Raw genomic sequence first — 12023 nt, forward strand, 5'->3', positions numbered from 1 at the left:
GTAAATCTAATAACTGTCAAACCCACAGCATAATGAAAATTTCCTTTGGCTCACAGGTCTGGAGCAGGTCTTTCGTGCGCCACTAACCCTACCTGGGGAAGGGGTGCTAAGTTTAACGCGCAATCGGAAAGACGTGTCTCTCCTGGCGGCTCTTTATACCTTTGAGAGGTGAAGACTGGCTGAATAATTCCCTGATCCGGCCGGGATTCGATCCTGCGGCCTTTAGGTTTCCAGGGATGCGCTTTATGAAGTCACCAGGACCATAGCAAACTGTGTTTATAACAGCAGCGTGGGAGTGCGGAATAAGTTATTACACAAATTTGTTCCCGTATCACGGAAACTTATCTCCAGCTATGGACTGCTTTTCGAATCAGTATCTACACTGCAACCGTAGCACCTACTGGGAGTTCGTTATGAGAATTTCGATAGGTCATGTACTTTCTTCCTTGCAAATAACTTACGTCGTCCGAGAACTAATGATCAGTTTTCTATTCCAGTATGCAATTGCCAGTGGTCTACCCATGTATGCTACGTACTTTACAGTCCTTCTCCAATGTGCAAATTTCTTTTCGCTTACTGTTCCATATTAAAATATTTACGTTGGTGTTTTCCCCACAGGCCCCGCGGAAAATCCTCTGGCTGAGCTGTAGCTTTTCTGGTGGTCTTATTCTGATATGGAGAAAGCCCTATGTTAGCAACTAACAGAAGGAAACAGTGAAAATGTAAGAGTCAGGCCTCTTCGTTAAAGCGACTGCTCGTCAAAATCAGGAAATCCGTGTTCGAGTCCCGATGTGGCATTTTCGTTTTTCACGACATATTCAAAATATTTTTTGTTTCTTCGCACATAACAGAAGGTTTCCTCTGTGAAGTTCGACTAATGTGTTTAGAACTACTTCGCTTAAGACACCGCTGAGGGCGTGGTGGAATGTAGTGTGTGTCAAGTTTATATGGCTGAACTAGACAGAAGGTCTATTCAACACGAGAAATATGAAGGCGAGAATCTGGCTCACTGGCACCATCTGACGGACATAAGACCATCAACAAAGGCACATATCCTCAGACAATCTAACAATGTCGACAGGCTTATCATGTACCGTAACTCAGGAGATTGGATTACAGTTTGGTAATGAGAAACTGTACTCACGTTTTAGATGAAATTGCGGTTACGGCAATTCACTAATCAAAATGATTTCAACCAACTGCCGCACTAGTGAATTAGCCTTAGGTTACGGAGGCGGAGAAGTGAGAAAAGAAATCAATGTTTTAACATCCCATCTTCATCTACATACATATTTCACAAGATGGCGGAGGGTACCGTGTACCACTGCTAGTCACCCCCTTTCCTGTTCCACAGGCAAATGGAGCGAGGGAAAAAGAACTACATTCTCTGTGTGCTTCCGTACGAGCCCTGATTTCCCTCGTCTTTTCTTCGCGGCTCTTATGCGAGGCGAATGTTGATGGAAGTACGATTATTCTGCAGGCTGTCGCAAATTCCGGCTCTCTAAAATTTCTCGATAGGATCGCGAAAAGAACTTTTTGACTTCAGAGAGAACTTCTTGCCTTCAGTAATTCCAAGCTGAGATTACGGGAATACTCGCATACCGAACCCATCTGTATGACATCGATTACGAGGAATCTGAGTTTAAGGGAACAATCGCATACCGAACCCACCGGTAAGACGTCGACTATGAGGAAATTAGAGAAGATAAGCGATCTCGAATTGACACGTAGTGGGGAAAGCAATCAGCCGTTCGCAAGGACACAGTAAAGGCGACGAGTAGTGGAGATGGCGCAAAAACTGTGGAGCGCCAACCAACTGCTGCTTGGCCAGGCCCCGCCCAGGACGTAACACGTCACGTCACACAGCGATAGCTCCGGAGCCAATTTAATGTTTTCAGACCCTGACGCTCTGTTGACCGGAGAAGGGAAGGGCGAATCTCGTTCCGTATCGCTTCTGCACATAACTTCTCTCAAAAATACTCGTGGACAGAAGTCTGACGAAAATAGAGACGGTTCGAAGGTCCTTTATACTACAGTCTAATAGTGTAACTAAGAAATGACAGAAGGCGAAGCGAATTCCTAATTTCACTGCTAAGTAATGATGTCATTCTTCATCCGCTGATCACGTGGTCGTATTACTGACCGCAACAGCGGTGAATTACCTTCAGCGGATATACGTGATCTTGTAGCAAAACAAATCTAAATGCATTCAAAACACCATGAGAAGTGATTTGCAAAAATTAAGTATTAATGGTACAGAACTGTGCTAATGTCGGTAGTATCATCACGGGATTTCTCTCTGTTGGTAGGAAATGGCTATCCCCAATTACTGAAGTAACTGCTGACGAAATTTGAAAGATACCACGTCAACAAACTGGTGAAATAAACAGTGGGAGTGACAGCACGTACGGATATGAAACGGTATGAGGAGGTGAGAATAACCAATGAGAGCTTTATTTCATTGTAATAAACTGAGAAACGTGTGCGGTGTTCACAAAAGACGCTACTTACGCAAGACATCTACGACCTATCTACTGTAAGTATTTGTGGGCGTTGTGTGTCAATACCTAAAGTGCATAGAGATGGGTGGCAATAGTTTACTTTAATTCCAATGAGAATCTTACGTAAGTCTCTGAACATCTTGTCTGAACGACATTCACAAAAGGATGCTGAGTGTCTTGCAAAAAGAAAACAAATATCCACCGAAGAACGTAGGAAAATGCTCACGTACGAATCACAGAGTAAACGTTAAATTAGCTGCAGCGCACATTCGCTCGCAGAAACAAATAACATTAAACACGTGATACAATGAAGGACAGTTCTGCCACGAGGTTCACAGTTTTCAGTCGTGTACAGATTTCCATTTTATTAGGGCTACATCAAACGTCAGTGACGACTGGCGTATCCGTTGTGTCCTCCTTAACAACAGTGAAATGGTTTGCGGAATTTTTCACGTCGGAGGGTCCTAAGTCGTTGATATTTTCGGTAGCTCATCGCTTACTTGAAAAGACTATCACTATTCCCAATTTATGTTAACTGAATGGCTCTGGTGCCCAATGCGATAAGCAAGAACTTAAGTGCACGCTTCAGGATACGTGCAATCTTAATTGGCAAATCCACGGTGCTGCGCAATTGTATTTAGATGGGTAACAGGATGAGACCTCGACGGGAGAGTCAGTAGACCGACACACTTCCCGTGTTACATGTACTGTCAGGGTGAGAGTCACACCGAAGCTCTCACAATATCCTGGAAAACTTCCCCTCTTTAACGACATAACGAGGCGGGTTTAGCCTACTGCGATAAGTGTTCGGCAACGCCAATAGTCGCATTCCCCCCGTCTCCTGGAACAGCATTCCTAGCCGATTTCCTGTACGTCAATCGGACCTACAAAGCTAGTGACAGATGTGTACGCGGTTTTCTCCATTTATTTTGCGAAGAACTACCATGCTGCGTTCACGATGCAGCTATTTATACGAAGTAAAATAAGCATCGTATTTGGGAACGACGACCGGATTTGAAGTCTTCGGAAACTTTTCTCACAGAATCAACCCAGTGTGGAGATAATTACCGAATTGTGCTGGTCAATGCTAGTTCAGTGCCGTCTGCAATAACCCGGCTGCAGACGTAACATTAGGTATTAACAAAAAGACTAGACATCTAACGGGAGCGTTACACGGTCTTTTTTGTCTACCACGTTTTCCAAGGATTTCTTCGAATAATTATGGTCGGCGCCGCCACTGGTGTGATTTCGTTAAATATACCTGCGTCAGTAACGATCGTATGCTACGTAGAATAGTCGCGAAACAGATGCATGTTTCGACTGTGTTCCTTGTTCGATTCCGAATACACACATTTGTTTCGACTGAAATATGTTCATCAATTCAAATGGTTCTGAGCACTATGGGACTCAACATCTGAGGTCATCAGTCCCCTAGAACTTAGAACTAATTAAACCTAACTAACCTAAGGACATCACATATCCATGCCCGAGGCAGGATTCGAACCTGCGACAGTACGGTCACGCGGCTCCAGACTGAAGCGCCTAGAACCGCTCGGCCACACCGGCCGGCCCTATGTTCATCCGTCATTAGTTAGAAAATCACTTTACGACGTATAAGAAAGTTCGCCTTCACGTTTTTACCTACACTCCTTAAGGGCAGTACTCCCACTTTTCGACTGTATGAGAACAAATAAACAACAAAGGAAAACTGCACCTATGATTTAATGACGCATTTCCAGAATGCACAGTCAGTACTTAAGACCAGCATTCCTTTATAGCGGAAATCTTGGGACCTGCGGATACCAGCCGTCTGCTTCACGTAATCAAGCTGGCGCACATAAACAACTCATCTGAAAATAATATGGGAGAAATATGCCCCCATATGCCCTGTTATTCTCTTGAAAATACGTTCACTGCCTTCGGCGGCTCACAAGCAGATTGCGACAACCCGATCTGAACTAGACCTCGGGCTCAGCTACAGATCAATCTGTCGCTATTACGTATCGGTAAGTTCAATTCACCCCAATGAAACATATGCGCTTCAGGTCAGCTCCCATGCACACTGTTCGCCACGACGACGACGCAGAGGGAAGAGGCGGTGCAGTACCTGTCCCTTGTCGGGCGCGGCGGCGCGCAGGACGCAGTAGTGGGTGAAGAAGCTGCCGTAGGAGCGCGGGCAGCGCGGCAGCACGGGCACCAGCTCGAGCGCGGACGGGCCCTTGTCGGCCATCGCTGCCTGCGGACTGGACGCCCGGCGCGCGGACGGCCGCTGCCGGCTTATCTCGCGCGTCACCCGTAATCTCCCTCCGCTCTCCTCTCCTAGACAGCCTACAGCCGTGCACCAGCTCCTCCCCCGCAGGTCACCACTAACAACAGGCGCCTAGACCAGTCCGACGCGATGAGGGCAATACGTATAGCTCCACAGTCACGTTATAAATGCCGTGAGCACTTCCTATTGACAGCGCGCTGCCGACCGACCGCTGAGCTAGCTACCCTCTACAAAATTCGTCACTGAATGTCAGTACTGCAGCGCTGTCACGACTATTCAGATTTAGGTAAGCTTTTGACAATGTTGACTGCTATACACCTCATCTACACCTCCATCCATACTCCGCAAGCCACCTGACGGTGTGTGGCGGAGGGTACCCTGAGTACCTCTATCGGTTCTCCCTTCTATTCCAGTCTCGTATTGTTCGTGGAAAGAAGGATTGTCGGTATGCCTCTGTGTGGGCTCTAATCTCTCTGATTTTATCCTCATGGTGTCTTCGCAAGATATACGTAGGAGGGAGCAATATACTGCTTGACTCTTCGGTGAAGGTATGTTCTCGAACCTTTAACAAAAGCCCGTACCGAGCTACTGAGCGTCTCTCTTGCAGAGTCTTCCACTGGAAATTATCTATCATCTCCGTAACGCTTTCGCGATTACTAAATGATCCTGTAACGAAGCGCGCTGCTCTCCGTTGGATCTTCTCTACCTCTTCTATCAACCCTATCTGGTACGGATCCCACACTGCTGAGCAGTATTCAAGCAGTGGGCGAACAAGCGTACTGTAACCTACTTCCTTTGTTTTCGGATTGCATTTCCTTAGGGTTCTTCCAATGAATCTCAGTCTGGCATCTGCTTTACCGACGATCAACTTTATATGATCATTCCATTTTAAATCACTCCTAATGGCGTACTCCCAGATAATTTATGGAATTAACTGCTTCCAGTTGCTGACCTGCTATTTTGTAGCTAAATGATAAGCGATCTATCTTTCTATGTGTTCGCAGTACATTACACTTGTCTACATTGAGATTCAATTGCCATTCCCTGCACCATGAGTCAATTCGCTGCAGATCCTCCTGCATTTCAGTACAATTTTCCGTTGTTACAACCTTTCGATATACCACAGCATCATCCGCAAAAAGCCTCAGTGAACTTCCGATGTCATTCACAAGGTCATTTATGTATATTGTGAATAGCAACGGTCCTACGACAATCCCCTGCGGCACACCTGAAATCACTCTTACTTCGGAAGACTTCTCTCCATTGAGAATGACATGCTGCGTTCTGTTATCTAGGAACTCTTCAATCCAATCACACAATTGGTCTGATAGTCCATATGCTCTTACTTTGTTCATCAAACGACTGTGGGGAACTGTATCGAACGCCTTGCGGAAGTCAAGAAACACGGCATCTACCTGTGAACCTGTGTCTATGGCCCTCTGAGTCTCGTGGACGAATAGCTCGAGCTGGGTTTCACACGACCGTCTTTTTCGAAACCCATGCTGATTCCTACGGAGTAGATTTCTAGTCTCCAGAAAAGTCATTACACTCGAACATTATACGTGTTCCAAAACACTGTAGGGAATGCCGAAGGTAGCGCGTATAAAACATAGAGAATGGACGGTTATTTGCAAGTGATACATAAGCTAGACTGCAGTTATGCGGCACAAAGGGATTTAAGACGTCAACTGCCAATGGGCACTGATTTATATCAATGGGGCAAGTTGAAAATTTGTGCCCGACCGGGTTTCGAACCCGAGTCTTCTGCTGACTAGGCAGATGCATTGAGCACTGCGCTGTCTGGACACAGTGATCACCACAAGCGTGCAGCCAACCGACCACGCCTCCCGTCACACCCAAATTCTCAACTTACACTACACACTGTTGATTGGTTGGTTGGTTTGGGGGAGGGGACCAAACAGCGACGTCATGGGTCCCATCGGGTTAGCGAAGGATGGGGAAGGAAGTCGGCCGTGTCCTTTCAAAGGAACCATCCCGGGACCGATGAATTCGCTGTTCCGTCTCCTCGCCCCAAATCTGAGGTTTTTCAATATATAAAATTTGTTTACATACAGAGTGAAAAACCGCAGAAAAGGGATCAAAACGAGCGGTAAACATTTACACGGTTTGCTGACGATATCAGGAATTTTTGCACATTCTGAAAAGGACATGAACTCTCTGACGTTTCGGACAACCACAAACTGAAAATACATCGAAACTAAACTAAAACAATGGTGATAGACAAATTGAACGTACAAGTTACGACAAAGATCGAGGTACGAAATAAACTACTGTTGCAAGTAAGTTAGTTTTGCTACTCGCGAAGTACATGAACTCATGACAACTGAAATAAGAGTAATTCATTAACAAGCAACCACCTCAATACGGAAACACGAACTAAATTCATCAAGAGGCTTATTGCAACCATTTCAAGCTGTATTTGTGAAGGGTGGACTCTGCAGAAACATTGAACAGAACATTGGAACCACTGGCGATGCGAGTATTGAAAAGAGCCACAAACACATCTTGGAATGAAAGAAAATCCATCGAAAAAATGCTAAAAGAAATCGAAGAGCTAAGCACAACGATTAAAGCGATATAGAAAAAAAAGCAATTAGTTGTGCCACCTAACCCAACATAACAGCTTCATAAGAAATATCTTAGAAGGGAAAATCCTTGGGAAAAAATCAGTACAAGCCCCAGAGCATTGACATTACAAATTGCTTTCAGTGGAATGAATTACAGCAACTACAACAAAACAGTAAAAACGGCGACGTACAGAGAAGGACGGCCACGTCATCAAGGTGCTGCCTTTGGTGTCTGATGACAATAACCCATAGTAATTTTAGTTTATAACAAAGACGACATATCACGTCAAAAGTGTCCGGACACCCATATGAAATGCAGAAATGACCATTATCACGAGGAACGGACCCGCCAGTATACGGAAGGAGGAGGAGGAGAGCATTGTGTTGGCAGCAAAAAACCAGTGTTAGGAGCTGAGTGACTTCGAAAGCGGCCAAGTGTTTGGACGTCACCTCAGTAACAGATCATTCATCAGGGTCAGTGCAACGCTTCTTAAGCTGCCCAAGTAGACTGACTGTGATGTGATTGCGAAGTGGAAACGTGGAGGAGCAACCACCAACCATAAACCAAGACCAGACAGACCTCAAGCGCTGATGGACAGCGACCATCTAGCAATTCGGAGAGTGGTTGTACAAAATTGCATGAAATCTGCGGAAGCAATGACTCGTGCGTCCCAAAGTGCTATAAGCAGACCAACTGGCACAATGGCTGTCTGTTGGGAGTTAAAAAGAGTGCACTACAATGGTCGAGCACATTCCTTTAGTCAGCGTGAATGATGCGATGTAAAGAGCGACGCCAATGGACAGTGGATGAGTGGAAAGGGGTGATTTCGAATGAAGAATCACGCTATACCCTGTGGAAATCCGACGGAAATTTTCTGGTTGTCGACTGCCTCGAGAACGTTACCTGCAATCATGTGCAGTGCCAACAGTGAAGTATGACGGAGGTGGCGTTACCATTATGGGGGCGTTTTACGACGTTAGTGTTTGGTTCCTTTACTGCGCTTAAATTTTCTCCACACAGAGATCATTAGACGCGAAGCACTACCTCAGCTGAAAAAAAAAAAAAATTTTAAAATGGAAGAATAAAGGGGGCCATAGTTGAGGGCCGACCCCGGACGTTCAGATGAAGCGATTCAGGGAAATCACCATCATCAATGTCGATTTCATCATCACTGTCGGCGTCAATGATGCTCAAATGCACTCTTGCTGTTTCTCTGCTGTATAATGAAACTTCCCTAGCCTCCCTCTCTCATGGGACCGATGATAAAATCTTAAGCTGCAACTGAGCGGCACGTGGAGGATTACTCGCGAGTCTTCTTTTACAATAATAGTGATTTAATAAGGCAATAAAGTAATATAGTTAGCAGTTACAAAGTAATCTTGGATTACCCAACGCTCCGTGTGGTACTTAATGAATATCAACGTTATTAAGGCACCTCAAACTGGTACTAGGATATCGAAAGCCGCACAGTACACAATGCAGATTAAATTTAAGAAATATTTTTAATAAGAAAAATTAAGAGCGTTTCGTCCATCTTTTTCTTGAAAGAATCCTGTAGCGGTAAGTTTTAAAGATGCCTGCTTTTTTTTACGGATCGCTTCATGACCTCCAACTCTTTTATAACGTAGTAGTACTGCATTTACGACGGCATCTCGCAACACGATAACCTCAGCAGCTACGTGGAAACGGGGCCACCTATAATTACCCTGGTGTATCCGCTATCACACTGCCGGGATTTCCGGGCGGGCAAAGGAAAATCACCACACCAACAGAGACTCATCCCAGAGCAAAGCAAATCCTGATACACGGGCGTGTCGATCCCTAGTATTAATTTCTTTTACATGCATTCTGACCACACACAACAGAATATCTGATCACATTCTACTTCTAGAAAAGTCGTCGTCACAAAAAAAGTTTCCTGGTACTATTATTCGAAAATACTCGACTTGGGTAGTGGCTTTAATTCGATTACAACGTTAACTTTTTCCTCTACAATATTTTGGAAAATAACGCAAAATCGCATCCTGGTCAGTTTCTACGTAAAAACATGTTAACGTGTGTCCCAGAGCCACATCTGACACTCTTGAGGTGCAATACTTATCTCCGTCGCTCGGGACCCTACGGCTCAAGCGATCTTCTGACTTTTACGTGCACATCCTTCTCGTAATTCAATGATAGCCTGAAAATTTATGAGCGCGAGATAACATCGGAAGGACGCAAACAGGGATGTAAATCAGCCCTTACTGGTCTAACACGTGTCGCTGATAGACTACACGTACCTCAGCCTCCAGTTCACTCCATGTGAACACGAATTCTACAGAACGAGTTTTACTTTTTTCCTCCACCTGACTATCCCCAGTGTGTTGATAACGGGTAGGTTGAATATGTTGTGCGCATCCGTTGTGTGGGATACCATATAAATTTCACTTTCATCAAAGCCTTAACTGTAGTCGTGCGTCCAGTGCACCATGCTCAGTTTTTTAATGTGTGTGAAAAACTTAACGGGGGCCACAGCTCCCCCCGGCGCTCCACTTCCAACTTTTAGGTACCTTCCGGCACTAAGATGAAAATCACATGTCTGACAGGCGTGTTTCACTCACGGTTCCTAAGGCCAGCATCGGATTACGCGTTGGTCTACTGGACTAAACACTACAGATATGCCACTTACTTGCTTTTTCGTTATTTCTTCAGTTTTATTGTTTTATCTCAGATAGAGTAATCGGAAATGATATATGATGTATTACAGCAATGGTTGAATATCGAACACCTGTGCATAATCATCTTCTGGCCACAAATTCAGATAATGTGTTTTCAGACAATGACGAAGAATTTCTGTCGTGATCACAACTCTCAACTGTCTGACAGCGAAGAGACTCAAGATAAAGCTGAAGTGAATGAAGGAACTAATTCCACGAAATATTTTTAGGGAAAAAAATGATTCACACGAGCTATGAAGAATATCCTGCAAGAAACGCTCGTGTCAGAAGCCATAATACAGGGTGAGACAAATGACTTTACAACTATGAAATGATGCATAAATGTATTGAGATGACTTACAGAATCGATAGGTGTGTCATTTTGTAGCAAACAACCTCACGTTTCACATAAAAGTGTCAAGTGTGATTTGGTTTCAATGTTATTACCATTTGAGATGCGGCAAACATACCACCTGTTATCAATTTCTTCCCATACACCTTGCAGGAGCCGGCCACTGTGGCCGAGCGGTTCTAGGCGCTTAAGTCCGGAACCGCGCTGCTACTACGGTCGCAGGTTCGAATCCTGCCTCGGGCATGGATGTGTGTGATGTCCTTAGGTTAAGTTAGGTTTAAGTAGTTCTAACTCTAGGGGACTGATGACCTCGGATGTTTGGTCCCATGGTGCTTAGAGCCATTTGAACCACGTTGCAGGAAACCGGGCATAATTCGTGCAACGGCTACATAGATTCAATTTTTCAGGTCGGCTAAATTATTTGGTAGGGGAGGAACAGGTCTATAATGAACCGCCAGAGAAAGAAATTCAGTGCTGTCAAGTCTGGGAAGCGAGGTGGCCATGCCATTGGCCCTTCAAGGCTAATCCACCGACCTGGGAAAGTATGTGGCAGTGAACAAGCCATCTCAGCCAAGCTCTTCTGCCAAGATTTAATTGTAGGTTTGCTTAGAGGTTCTTTAGCATACTCGGTGCGAAATTTACGCCGATCAGTTGTTGCAGATTTCGTTTCATGAAACCAAAAATCACAGCTGGCATGCTCCGCACCATTTTAACTGCGCATTACGCTAACTGGTGGCGGAATGGAGTACTGATGTACTATGAGAATCAAACTTGAGGATGTTTGCTACAAAATGGCACATCTAACTATTCTGTAAGTTATCTCAATACATTTCTATATCATTCCTTACGTTGTAAAGGCCTTTTTGACTCACCCTGTCTTATCACGCTGCCTTGCACCATTTACCGATCAAGAAGTATTGAGCCAGTTGATCCAAATAACTAAAAGCTTCCCAAACAACTTACGATGAGCACTGCCTCAACTCTAAAACTTCAACTAGCAGCACCAGAAAATGATCAAAGCAGCCTGCAATTGGAGAGATAAGAGAAAGAGGTGCTCTTTCTGTTCGACTAGTAACAAAGCGAAGACTGTACATTCGAGCGCTAAATGCAAGCTGCCTATTTGCATTACATGTTCTAAACTACTGTGTAATTAGTGCTTGTAACTTGGCCATCGTCAGCATTTTTGTTGAAGGAAATTTGAAGTTTTTGCTTTGATGCTTTCAAGGACGACTTTTAAAATTTAAGAAAAAAGTAGTGTTTGTTTCTTCGATCTCTGTTTAGTAGTTTCAACGCAATTTTCTTCGATGTCATATTCGTAATTTAATCTATGTAAGTGTAGATTAGAGTAAAAATGAAAGTTCCTATTATTGATTTTGCTAAATACTACATCTGTGACGTTTTAATTCAAAGTACAATAAAAAGTTTATAAATAAAACATACTGATATTATTATCATTTCGAAATAGCCCAGAGTACCCACGACTACAGGAGCGTAACTACTTTTCACAACTAGAGTTAAAACAGTTCGCTAACTGTGAGGACAACAGCGCGACCTCCTTCTAAACGGGCGAATAAAAAAAAGTAAGGAAGATTAGGTTTTAACGTCCCATTTACATC

General features: G+C 44.3%; 1 protein-coding gene across 4 annotated transcripts in view; it reads right to left on the reverse strand.

Annotated features, from left to right (window-relative positions):
• Positions 1-12023, reverse strand: part of LOC126176126 (kinase D-interacting substrate of 220 kDa) — a 407030-nt gene that overhangs the window by 165788 nt on the left and 229219 nt on the right. The window contains exon 1 of one of the 4 annotated variants that reach the window (XM_049923304.1): positions 4609-4624. The exons of the other annotated variants lie outside the window; for them this stretch is intronic. The gene's annotated coding sequence lies outside the window, so the exon portion shown is untranslated. Of the gene's footprint in view, positions 1-4608; positions 4625-12023 lie in introns of those variants that run through there. 4 annotated transcript variants of the gene reach the window in all.

The sequence above is a fragment of the Schistocerca cancellata genome, chromosome 1, assembly GCF_023864275.1.
Source record: "Schistocerca cancellata isolate TAMUIC-IGC-003103 chromosome 1, iqSchCanc2.1, whole genome shotgun sequence".
In the NCBI taxonomy this organism is placed as follows: Eukaryota; Metazoa; Arthropoda; class Insecta; order Orthoptera; family Acrididae; genus Schistocerca; species Schistocerca cancellata.